Source organism: Dermacentor andersoni, chromosome 9 (genome assembly GCF_023375885.2).
Source record: "Dermacentor andersoni chromosome 9, qqDerAnde1_hic_scaffold, whole genome shotgun sequence".
Classification (NCBI taxonomy): Eukaryota; Metazoa; Arthropoda; class Arachnida; order Ixodida; family Ixodidae; genus Dermacentor; species Dermacentor andersoni.
The window spans coordinates 118968920-118982120 of NC_092822.1; the positions used below are offsets into that span (position 1 = coordinate 118968920).

At 50.9% G+C, this 13201-nt stretch overlaps 1 long non-coding RNA gene across 1 annotated transcript in view; it reads left to right on the forward strand.

Annotated features, from left to right (window-relative positions):
- Window positions 1-13201, forward strand: part of LOC140213258 (uncharacterized) — a 69258-nt gene that overhangs the window by 44067 nt on the left and 11990 nt on the right. The window lies entirely within an intron of this gene.

The window sequence follows — 13201 nt, forward strand, 5'->3', positions numbered from 1 at the left end:
GTAAACGAATAGCCGAACAGTTCTAAAAAGTTATTCTCTTTAATAAAGGAATGATCAGCCTAAAGACGTGTGTTTCTTGCGGCGAGGATGTTTAAACGCTTTTGTTGTTTCATTGTGTAATTCCGTAGAGAACACAGCCGCTAACTAGCAGATCTGTAGCAGTAGTATAAGTGCTCCTACATATCTGCCGATTAGTCGTATGTGTGTTGCCTCCAACGGTGCGAGCGCCGGCGTGGAAGGCGACTGCCATCCTCCTTTCCCGCAGCCACCGCAGACAGGCAAGGTGGCGACAGGAGGGCTGTCCTTCCTGAGCGCTCCATCGTAGCATGTCAAATGTCAAACGCCCTCACAGCGCTACAATAGCTCGGCGATGAACACGGTGCGCAACTCGGTTGCCTCAGAGTCCTTTGCATCGACGGTCCGACCGCGTAAACGCGCGAAAAAGCAGAAGAAAGTTAGGTGCTTTAAAAATGTAATCGAACTTGCAGGGTGGCCGAGTGCAAAGACTAAAGAGATAGGCCTGTGAACCGCATGGGGTAGAAGAGCGGGGAAATGAGAAGGAATACTGGAAGAGCAAGCGAGGCGTTTGTAAGCACACTCGGCCGATATATATATATATATATATATATATATATATATATATATATATATATATATATATATATATATATATATGAAGGCAAGGCAGTGTTGTGGCTCCGGCAGTCGCACTCTTCTTGATGAAGATCTGACCCCGGCTAAAGCATTGAAATTATGTTTGTTTTTGCTTTCCTACGTGCGCCTTCACTTGGTTCGGCATATATATATATATATATATATATATATATATATATATATATATATATATATATATATATATATATATATTCACGTGTCTTCAAGAGCAGTTAGTGCAGACAGCTGGCTCCATAACAACGGCGGTGCCTGGGACCTGGCTATCGAGCAGGCGGGGGTAGCATGCGCACTTCTTCCTTCTTGTTCTTCTTCCCTCTTCTCTTGCACTGTGCCCACTACTGCAGGCGGCATTTTTTCATTTCATTTCATTTCATTTATTCAACCTTAAGGGCCCGAAGGCATTACATAAGGGGGGGCGTGCATCAAAGTCGAACAGCTTCATAAGAAAGTTACATAATAAAGTGCACATTGGTTGTAATAGGTACAAGGTAATAGGTAATAGGTACAAAAAAGAAAATATCAAAAAGAAGAAAACGGAACATATACACAGTACCAACAAGGCAATAAATAAATAGATGTGGTGTTCATGTGGTTATGTTGGCATTATCAAAATCGATAAGTTTTTCGCGAAATGTTTTGCGGTCGCTGCACGAGACAATGTCATCCGGGAGTGCGTTCCAAAGTGTTATGGCATGGGGGAAGAATGAGCTGCTCATCGCCGTCGTCCGGCACTTTATCGCCGCCAGGGGGTGAGTGTGAGATAAACGGGATGATGTTCTGAACGGGCGTTTTAAGAGGGCGTGTCCTGAATGGGTGAAGTAAAAGAAAGTGTGAAGAAGGCAAAGACGAGAAGTTACGCGCCGTGAAGCAAGCAGTGGAAGAGACAAAGTTTGTTTTAAGGTGGTTACGCTGATATGTCTTGAATATTGTGACGTAATGAAGCGAGCAGCGCGGTTTTGTATGGCTTCTAAGTCATCGGCGAGATAAGCTTGTGAGGGATGCCAGATGGATGATGCGTACTCAAGTTTGGGTCGCACATACGTTAAATATGCTAGTTTTTTTATTTCAGACGATGCGGATTTTAAGTTACGTCGTAAGTACCCTAGTGTGCGTGAAGCTTCGCAGCGAATTGTTTGAATATGTTTCACCCATGAAAGTGATGGCGTCATATGAACTCCTAGATATTTGTAAGTACACGTGTGGTCAATAGGAACAGAGTTAATGCGATAAGTGTGGTGTACGGTGGTGTGTTTGCGCGTGAAGGATATTACCTTGCATTTAGTGAGGTTAAGAGGCATGTGCCATTTTTCGCACCAAGAAGCGATAGTGTCAAGGTCGTGTTGTAGGGCGATTGTGTCGTTAGATGTATGAAGGGGGTTATAAAGAACGCAATCATCTGCAAAAAGCCGCAGCTTCGTTGATATGTTAGTGGGAAGGTCATTTATGTAAATCAAAAACAATAGAGGAGATAAACCTGCGCCTTGGGGAACCCCGGAAGTTACACTGGTAAGGCTTGACTGAAAATTGTTAGCATACGTAAACTGAACGCGTCTCGTTAAAAAATTTTCCCCCTCCCTCGAAAAGAGAATCGGCTCGATGGTGAAGAAGTGGTCTAAGAAAAAGAGGGGCCAAAGAAACATGGTCAATGCAGATGCTCGCGCAAAGAACACAGTCGCAGCGACAGGAAAGCCACAAGTACAGCAGTGGCGAAGCGTGACATGCAGATTCTCAAAAACCGGAGAGGTAACCGCATTAGCTGCAAATGTGAACACAAATATAAGAAAGGAATAAATGACGAAAAAGTAATAATCACGAACGCGCAACATATGGCTTCATGCGTACGACGTGACCGATGTCAGGGCTAGGTTGTCGACTACGCCGTGTTTGAGCAGCACTGTCCGGAATGACTTCGTAGTTCAGGTCGATAATGCGGCGCAGCACTTGGTATGGGCCAAAATAGCGGCTGAGCAACTTTTCACCAAGGTCACGCGGTGAACGGGAGTCCACACCCACACTTGGTCACCGAGGTTGTAGCACACTTGTCTGTGGCGGATGTTGTAACGCCGTGCATCTGCGTGCCGCTGCTGACCGATGTGCAGCCGCGCAGGCTGGCGAGCTTCCTCAGCGCGCTGAGCAAATTCTTCGGCGTCAGTAGTTATGCGCTCGTCGTCTTGGCGCGGCAGTATAGCGTGTAGCATCGCCTGAACTTCGCGGTCGTAAAGGAGATGAAGCGGTGTAAAGCGCATGGTTTCTTGTACGGCGGTATTGTGCGCGAAGGTCGCGTAAGGCAAAATATGATCCCATGTTTTGTGCTGGACGTCAATATACAATGAGATCACGTCCGTGATGGTCTTGTTTAGTCTCTCCGTAAGTCCGTTGGACTGCGGATGGTAAGCAGTTGTCTTTCGACTCCTAGTGTTGCTGAACTGAAAAATGTGCATGAGTTGTACTGTGAACGCCCTCCCTCTGTCTGTGATTACAGTGGACGGGGCACCATGGCGCAGTACAATGTGGCACATGAGGAACTGCGCGACCTCAGAAGCCGTGGCTCGTGGGCGCGCCTCCCTCTCGGCATAGCGGGTGAAATAGTCAGTCGCGGCAATCACCCACTTGTTGCCGTCGGTCGAGAGAAGAAAAGGTCCAAGAATGTCCAAGCCGACTTGGTCGAATGGCTTATGAGGTGGTTCGATAGGTTGCAATAACCCGGCGGGCTTCATGGGTGGTGACTTTCGCCTCTGACATTCACGACAGCCTTTAATATACTGTTTGACGCTGGCCGAAAGCCCGGGCCAGTAATCGTTCGTGAAGAGCCTAAGTGGCCAGATGTCGGCTCATCATGGCAAGCGAAAAGAATGCCATACCGCAAGTCTTTTGGGTCACAAGGAGGCAGGCTCGGTCATGCGAACGGGCGTTTTTCTTGTAAAGCACGTTGTCACGTATACAGAAAAACGTCAATATGCGACATAGATGGCGTGGAATGGTTGTTGGCCTGCCCTCTAAGTGGTCGATGATAGGTGGAATTTCAGCGTCATCACGCTGCCGTCTTATCAAGTCTGATGCAGTAATGGCGCCCAGGAAGCCTTCATCGTCCTCTGACTCTCGATTGAGAGATTCGGCCCGTGCGCGGGACAGTACGTCAGCGCCTTCGTGCTTGAGGCCAGACTTGTAAACGATAGTGATGTCAAATTCCTGTAGCCACAAGCTCCAGCTTGCCAGTCGTCCTGAACGATCGCGTATTTTGCCAACCAACACAGGGCATGGTGGTCTGTCACCACTTTGAAAGGACGGCGGTAGACATAAGGCGAAACTTCGTGATCGCCCACACACCGCGAGACACACTTTTTCTGTGGGAGAATAGTTCGCCTCAGCACGGGACAGGAGTGGCTAGCATAAGTTAATACTCTTTCAATGTCGTCTTGACGTTGGACGAGTACTGCGCCAAGACCGATGTTACTGGCGTCAGTATGCACCTCGGTGTCAGTGTCGTTGTCAAAATGTGCCAGGACGGGTGCTGACTGCATGCGTTGACGTAGTTCTGCGAAGGCCGTTTATTGCTCACTCGTCCAGGAAAATGGCGTGTCAGCTGTTGTAAGGCGAGTCAGGGGTTCGCTAACTGAGAGGTTTTCAATGAAAACGCTATAATACGCACACAAGCATAGGAAACGCCGCACGGCCTTCTTGTCGGTGGGAGGAGGAATTGCTGCTACCACGCAAAGCTTGTCGGGATCGGGTCGAACTCCTCTGGCGCTTACAACGTGTCTGAGAAACTTGAACTCTTCATAACCTGAGTGGAACTTTTCTGGTTTAAGCGTGAGATCAGCCGAACGGATCGCTTCTAGCACATTCCGCAAGTGATTTAGATGTTGCTCAAATGTTTAGAAAAGACTACTACGTCATCAAGGTACGCGAGACAAGTCTGCCACTTCAATCCAGCAAGTACGGTATTCATAATTCGCTTGAAAGTAGCTGAGGATGAACACAAGCCGAAAGGGATGACTGGAAATTCGTAGAAGCCGCCGGGAGTCACAAAGGCAGTTTTATCGCTGTCGCGTTCATCTACCTCAATATGCCAGTACCCGCTTTTCAGATCTAGTGACGAAAAATACTGGGTGCGCCGCAGTCTGTCTAACGAGTCGTCGATACGTGGCAGTGGGTACACGTCCTTTTTAGTTACGTTGTTTAGCTTCCGGTAGTCGACGCAGAAGCGTAGCGTTCCGTCTTTTTTTTTGACAAGAACGACCGGTGACAACCATGAGCTCTTGGAAGGTTCGATAACGTCGTCTTCAAGCGTCTCTTTTACTTGCGTACGAGTCACTTCTCGTTCTTTTGCCGACACGCAGTAGGGCTGCTGGCGTATCGGACGTGCGTCGTCGCATGTGATGATCGTTTGCTTTGTGATTGAAGTCTGACGTACCTTAGATGAACTTGCTAAGCATGCCCTGAATTCAAGCAAGGGCTCGCGCAGTGCTGCCTGGTTGTCTTTCGATAACTCTGAATTAATGTCGATGTTGCCCATTGACTTGTCAGGCATCCCCACGGCTTCATAGGGAATACATTCAGCCATGTTCTCTATTTCGTCGGCAAATGCAACCGAAGTACCACGGAAATGGTGGCGACGCTCTTTGCTGAAGTGGGTGACAAGTAACTGAGAACGGCCACGACTAAGCTGCACCACGCTCCTAACCACACGAACACCTTGCGTCAGTAGATGGGATCAGTTGCTTTCTGCGACCACTTAGCCTTTGCGCATTCCACCGCACATAACTTCTGCTAGGCCACTGGCTCATGGAGTAAGCGTAACGCTTTCGGAGGGAACCCGAAGGGCGTGATTACGTCGGTTGTCGTCGTATCTGTCGATTGCTCGGCCGGCTGAGAATGTGATTGCACGTCCCCGTACGTCAATAACAACGCCGTATTCTTGCAGAAAGTCAACCCCGAGAATGGCGTCACGGGAGCATTCGCGCAGGACAAAGCAGCTTGTCACAAATGTCGATCCTCGAATCCGAACTCTAGCCGTGCAGGTTCCCTGTGGAGCAACGACGTGACCACCAGTCGTCCGAATGTGCGAGCCATGCCAAGGGGTAATTACTTTTTTCAGAAGCGTCGCGATCTTCCCGCTCAAGATAGAAAAGTCCGCACCGGTATCCACTAAAGTGCTAACCACGTAACCATCGGTCACCACCAGTATGTCCAGCGAAAGCCGGTCATTGTGTTCAGCTACAGTTGACGTCGAACCGGTGCCCGTCCTTGTTCGTGTCGATCGGAGGTCTTCAGCGCGTCCACTCCCAGCGGCCTCGCTCCCAAAGGTAGGGTTAGTTTTCCCGGCGGGAACTTGGCGATCTTGCGCTCGAATATCGCTGGGGTGGTGGTGAAAATAGCCCTGGCGATGGCGAGCGTGACTGTCGCCCGGTAGGTGGTGGCGTGTGCTGTTGAGCCAGATAATCTTCAATATTCCGTGGTCGTTGACCAGGTCTGGATGGCGGCGAGTAGGCGGAAAAGCTCCGCAACCTGAGATATCGGTATGGGCATTGATAGAACAAATGAGCTGCCTAACCACAGTGGAAGCACAGAGGACGGCGGTCCGGTATGCGCCAAACTTCCAACTTCCGAGGGGTTATGCGTCGATCGTCGGCGTAATGCACTGGCTGCTCCCGCTGAAGCACAGCAGGAGGACCGGCAGAGGGAGTGGGTGGGTAGTTCTGCGATGTAGTGTACCGGCTGGGCTGGTGAAAGTGCAACCGGGTGAGTGGCGTGAACAAACAACGGGGGTGATGAAGCAGGGAGTCTGAGGGCTTCCGCGTAGCTCGCACGCCGGTGTTCAGTCGGGGCTGGCGCGGTGTTAACAAGAAGAAATGTGGACCGAAGCGCTTGGTGCCCTTCATCTTTTACAACACTCGCAATGGAGCTCACCGCAGCCTGTGACGCACCGTAAACCTTCTGCATTTCTTCGCGCACAACGGTGCGGATGAGTTCTCGGAGGTTGTCATTGCCTCCGGTGGCCGTGAAAATATCGGAACGAGAAGTCGCGTTCACGTGCCGCTCGTAGTAGTACGAGCGCTGCTGAAGCATCTTCTCCATACTGACAGCCTCAAATAAAAATTCGGCGACAGTCTTCGGACGGCTCCGCACAAGACCAGGGAAGAGCTGCTCCTTCACTCGTCGCATCAGGTGACGCAACTTCATGTCAGTGGTCATTCCTGGGTCTGCTCGTCTGAAGAGGCGCGTCATGTCTTCGACGAACGTGGTGACACTTTCGTTGGGAAGCTGGACGCGGGCCTGTATCGCGCGTTCTGCTTGTTCGCGGTGATCAGCACTGGCCTAGGTGTCTAGGAGCTGACGGCGTAACTCAGGCCATGACGTCAGTTGCTCCACACAGTTTTGAAACCACGTACGAGTGCCATCCTCCAAACAAAATTATACCTTTCTAAGTAGTCGTGTCGTCCCATTCGTTGTACTCAGCCACGCGCTCAAAGTCAGCCATCCAGTCTTCGACGCCTTTGAACACGTCGCCATGGAACGACTTTGGAACCCGTGGGTTTTGAAGTGCGTACCTGGTCGTCACCGTGCTATCCATACCAGTTGAGGTGGTTGTAATCACTGTGTTGTCTTCCGGAGGCAGTCCCCTGATACTACGGCTGGCCTGATGGACGGTAGTCTCGTTTGGTACTGGGCTGGTGGTTTCGCTTCCAGGAGGGGTCTGCGGCATCAGTTAGAAATACCCAGCACCTCTACCAATTTGTCACGTGTCTTCAGAGAGGACTCGCAACATTTAGTGCCGACAGCTGGCTCCCGAAAAACATGGCAGTGGGACCTGGCTAACGAGCGGGCGGGGGTAGCACGCACCCTTCTTTCGTCTTATTCTTCTGGCCTCTTCTCTTTCACTGTGCCTACTACTCTGCAGGTGGCAGTATATATATATATATATCGTGAGCATTATTCATACGCTTCATATTCTCACCTTTACATACTCATCATCACCGTTTTAGGGCCTGGTGGTGGGGCTCTCTCTCAAGAGAATAAAGAGGAGACTGGCTGCCTAAACCTCGTCTCACAAGTGGTGGAGAGTGCTGTCCGGTTCCTTCGCCCTCTCGCTCCCGGTCTCTCTCCAGCTTCACCTACGCTACATCCCTGGAGCTCCGCTCGGGTCGCCGCCTCTACCAACTGCACTCAACCATGTCGCAAGACCAGCAGACCAGTACCACGACATCCACCTTGCCTACTCCTGCGGGAACCCCTTCTTGGACAGTCACCACCCCTCAGAAGGATCCACCGGTATTTGCTGGGCTTCCAGGTGACGACGTTGAAGACTGGTTGGAGCTATACGAGCGCGTGAGTGACTTTAACCACTGGAACGAATCAGCAAAACTTGCTCACGTCGCCTTCTACCTAACCGGAGTTGCGAAAACTTGGTTTTACAATCATGAGCGCGATTTGGCCAACTGGAGCATCTTTAAACACCATCTACGCCAGATTTTCGCGAACTCCTCTGTCCGCTCCGATATCGCTAAGAAGAAGCTTGCAGAGCGTGTTCAGCACTCAGGCGAGTCCTACACTTCGTACATAGAGGACGTCCTCGCCCTCTGCCGCCGCGTGAACACCTCGATGGCAGAGAGTGACCGTGTACGCCACCTGCTCAAGGGTATTGGGACTGCGGCATTCAATGCTCTTGTAGTGCTGAATCCCACTACCGTCGCCGACATCATCAGTACGTGTCAGCGTCTCGATGAGCTTCATATGCTCCGCTTACACCCTGACACTTCTGACTTCAAGGCGTCCAACGACAGCGAGCTACGTGCCTTGATTCGCTCCATCATCCGTGAGGAACTGCACGCCCAAGCTTCGTCAAACCCTCCTGAGGTCCATCTGACTCCTCCTGGTGGCGGCCTACGCCATATCGTGAGGGAAGAGATAGCTGCCGTGACCTGCCCGCAAATCACGAGCCCGCACCCTATCCATACGCCAACGTACGCTCAGGTTGCCTCTATAGTGCCACCCTCCCAGCAGCCACCACAACAGGCACCTGCACCGCACATGTCCCTGAATCCTATCACTGCAAGACCATCGCCTGTTCCGTCTTATAACGCATGGAGCCCACCTCGACCGGTTTGTTGCTACTGCGGCATCCGTGGCCACATTTCCAGGTTTTGCCGACGTCGTCAGCAAGATGAAAGACGTGGCTATGACGGCTTTGAAAGGGATCAGTTTTCTGGCCCTGTACCACGACGTCGGCGTTCTGACTACGATTATTATCCACGACGTTCCCCATCTCCACAGGACTTCAACACTGCCAGTTCATTGCGTTTCCCGCGTCGTCGCTCTCCATCACCGATGCGGCGCTCTTCTTCCCCTCTACGACCGGCTACTTCGTCCTCCGATCACCGCCCGGAAAACTAAATGGTGCAGCTTCAGGAGGGAAAGCTGCATCTGTTGCACAACGTGTAACTCCTCCGGAGCGCCCGTCAAATGTACTTTTGGTGTCTGTTGAAGGTGTCCGAATCGAAGCCTTGGTTGACACAGGTGCATCGCTTTCCGTTATTAATGCTGACTTGTGTTCTCGATTGCGAAAAGTGAAGACACCGTACAATGGCCCTCCCCTTCGTTGCGGTAATGCAGTTCTTGTTCAGCCCTCCGGTGTTTGCACTGCTCGCGTTTTCATTGATGGCATCCTCCACCACATTCAGTTCGTCGTGCTGTCTTCGTGCACTTACGCGATGATTTTGGGATGGGACTTCCTGTCCTCCGCCTCAGCTTTTATCTCTTGCCGTCAGCGAACTATTCATATGACGGACACTGAATCTTCGTCCGCTGTCAATGCTCATAGCCTGCGTTTTGTCACGTCTACCGACTGTTTCATTCCCGCGGGCAATGAGCATATTCTGACTCTGACTTCCGACACTATTATTAATGGTGATGTGTTCCTTGCACCGAGCGGTTACTGCATTCCTGGTGGGCTTAGCCTTACTCCTAGCCTAGTACGGTTTCAGGACGGTAGAGCGTTAGTCGCTGTTCATAACCCTACTTCTTCGCCACTTGTGCTCTCCCAGGGCTCTACTGTGACATGCTTTACTGACACCGAACCTCTTTCGCTGGTACCGCTTCACACCGAATCACCACCTTTGTCTACCACAACTGATTATCACACTGCTACCGCTGCTTTAACGGCCGCGATAAATCCCGATTTGACCAGTGCGCAGAAAGAAGACCTTCTGGCACTCCTGCACAAACACACAGCCTTATTTGACGTCCACTCCAAGCTTCTGGGGCGCACTTCCGTCGCAGTACATCACATCGAAACCGAAGGCAGTTCGGTTGTACGCCGCCGCCCGTATCGCGTGTCTTCCGCAGAACGGAAAATCATTGCGGATAACGTTGATGACATGCTCAGAAGAGACATCATTCGGCCATCCTCTAGTTCTTGGTCGTCTCCTGTCGTGCTGGTTCGCAAGAAAGACGGCTCTGTACGATTCTGCGTCGATTATCGAGCCCTTAATAAGATCACGCGCAAAGACGTATATCCGATGCCAAGAATTGACGATGCAATTGACTCCCTCCAGGGTGCAGAATATTTCTCTAGTCTAGACCTCCGATCCGGATACTGGCAAATCCCCATGCACGAAGCGGACAAGGACAAGACAGCGTTTGCAGCACCAGACGGACTTTACGAGTTCAACGTCATGCCATTCGGTTTATGTAATGCCCCTGCAACATTTGAACGCATGATCGACACAGTTTTACGTGGCCTTAAGTGGAAGACCTGTCTGTGCTATTTAGATGACATCGTTATTTTTTCTACAACTTTTCGTCAGCACCTTGAGCGCTTGGACGAAGTTTTCACGTGCATTTCCAACGCTGGACTCCAACTCAACACAAAGAAATGCCATTTTGCCAGAAAGAACATCAAAGTGTTGGGCCATCTTATCAGCAAAGATGGCGTTCGACCAGATCCCGAAAAGGTTGCTGCCGTGCTTCGCTTCCCTCGCCCTGAAAATCAAAAGCAATTAAGAAGTTTCTTGGGCCTGGCATCCTACTTCCGCCGCTTCATCAGTCATTTTGCGGCCGTGGCGTCACCGCTACACAAGTTGCTCACGTCGGGCACAGCTTTCCCTTGGACAGATGACTGCGAACTTTCTTTTCAAGCCCTCAAGCAGGCATTAACCACCGACCCTGTCCTCTGTCACTTCGATGAGAACGCACCAACTTGCTTGCACACCGACGCTAGTGGCCATGGGATCGGCGCTGTACTATTACAGCGTGATACCACCTCACGAGAGAGAGTTGTTGACTATGCCAGTCGCGCACTAACAGCTGCCGAAACGAATTACTCGATTACAGAACAGGAATGTCTCGCAGTAGTTTGGGCGATCCAAAAATTTCGGCCATATCTTTACGGACGCCATTTCACGGTCATAACCGACCACCACGCCTTATGCTGGTTGTCGTCAATCAAAAATTTGTCCGGACGACTTGGTCGCTGGCTGGTACGCTTACAAGAGTACGATTTTGACGTTGTCTACAAGTCTGGGAAAAAGCATCAAGATGCCGACGCTCTCTCTCGCTGCCCGCTGCCACTATTAGCTTCGAGTACATCTATCCATTGCACGCCACTTGATGATGAGACTAAGTCGTCACTCCCGTTATTACCGTTATTACCTCTATCTGTTACCGACACGTTATCTTCCAATCGCGTCACTCACCTCGCTTCGTGTCAACGTTCTGACCCCTACTGCAACAGCATTATCCAACGCCTGTGCGGAACTACATCTGCACCAAATGCCAGATTACGTCGACAACTGCGACTATTTAAGCTTGACAACAATGTGCTGCACCGCTACATATACAACTCCGACGGACACCGCTGGGTACCTATTCTTCCACGTTCGATGCGCACACAAGTCCTTGAAGCCTTGCACGACGACCCATCTGCTGGCCATTTGGGATTCCACAAAACATACCACCGCGTTAGGAGCCGTTTCTTTTGGCCAGGCATGTCTACCTTTGTGGCCAAGTACGTCGCTTCTTGCGTTCAGTGTCAACGGCGGAAACGACCGACTTCGCCTCCTGCTGGGCTTTTACAGCCCATCCCATGTCCCGAGACACCGTTTGCCATCGTTGGGATAGACCTAGTCGGCCCTCTTCCCATTACGCCAGCGGGTCATCGATGGGTCGTGACAGCTGTTGACCAGCTCACACGTTACGCAGAGACCGCTCCTCTACGCTCTAGTTCGGCCTCCGACGTTGCCACCTTCTTTCTAGATGCCATTGTGCTGCGCCATGGTGCACCTCGTGTACTGTTAAGCGACCGCGGCAAGACTTTCATGTCAACAATGCTCACAGAAGTACTCGGAGCTTGTGGCACAGTTCATAAGACGACATCCGCATATCACCCACAAACAAATGGCTTAACCGAGCGATTTCATCGCACACTTATAGAAATGATATCAATGTATATCGGGCCAAACCACGACAATTGGGACAAACTTTTACCTTTCGTGACTTTTGCTCACAACACCGCTATCCAACGAACTACGGGAAACTCACCTTTCTACCTAGTTTACGGCCGTTCACCGACATTCACCATCGACGCCGCTTTCTTCAATGCCCCAACTAACACCTCGGCCAGTATACCCGAACAGTTCGTCTCGAGACTTGAGGAATGCCGTCAACGTGCTCGCTTCAACACAGAAGTCGGTCAGCTAGATCGCAAGCAACGTTACGACATCTCTCGTCGCGACGTCTCCTTTCGTCCTGGAGAGGAAGTGCTCCTTTGGACGCCTATTCGTACACCCGGTTTGTGCGAGAAGTTTGAATCCCGCTTCCTTGGACCCTATATTATTAACGAACAAACATCCCCCGTGAACTATCGCGTTACTCCCGTAGACGTTTCTTCCGACCATCGTTGTCGTGGTTCGGAGATCGTTCACGTTTCGCGCCTAAAACGATTCGTTCGGCGTTCCCCTCCTGGCTAAGTCGCGGCCTGGCAGGCCGCTTGCGCGTGCGGGGAAGTTAGTGTGAGCATTATTCATACGCTTCATATTCTCACCTGTACATACACATCATCACCGTTTTGGGGCCTGGTGGTGGGGCTTTCTCTCAAGAGAATAAAGAGGAGACTGGCTGCCTAAACCTCGTCTCACAATATATATATATAATGTTACGTGTAGCTGAAGCCGCATACTATTTACTAATTATTTACAGGGAAGCTAACGGAGGCCAAAATGGCGACGTTATATCAAGCCGGCACACACGTCGTCTTCGTCCTCCTCAGTGCAGCCACACTGTGGCGGCTGTTCCGTAGCATCACCCCCGGCTATAGAAGCACCGTCCCGGTGCTTAATCTACACATCCGCGGTGAAAGGTGTGTGGTATGGTTTTAGTCTCGCTACGTGAACGATGTCACTTGCAGGTGATGATGACGCTGAGAGGTCGGCGGGGATGATTTCATGCGTCACATCGGTCACTTGTCGCACCACACGGTAAGGGCCATTGTAGCGCGGCAGCAGCTTTTCGGAAAGGCCCACACGTCGAA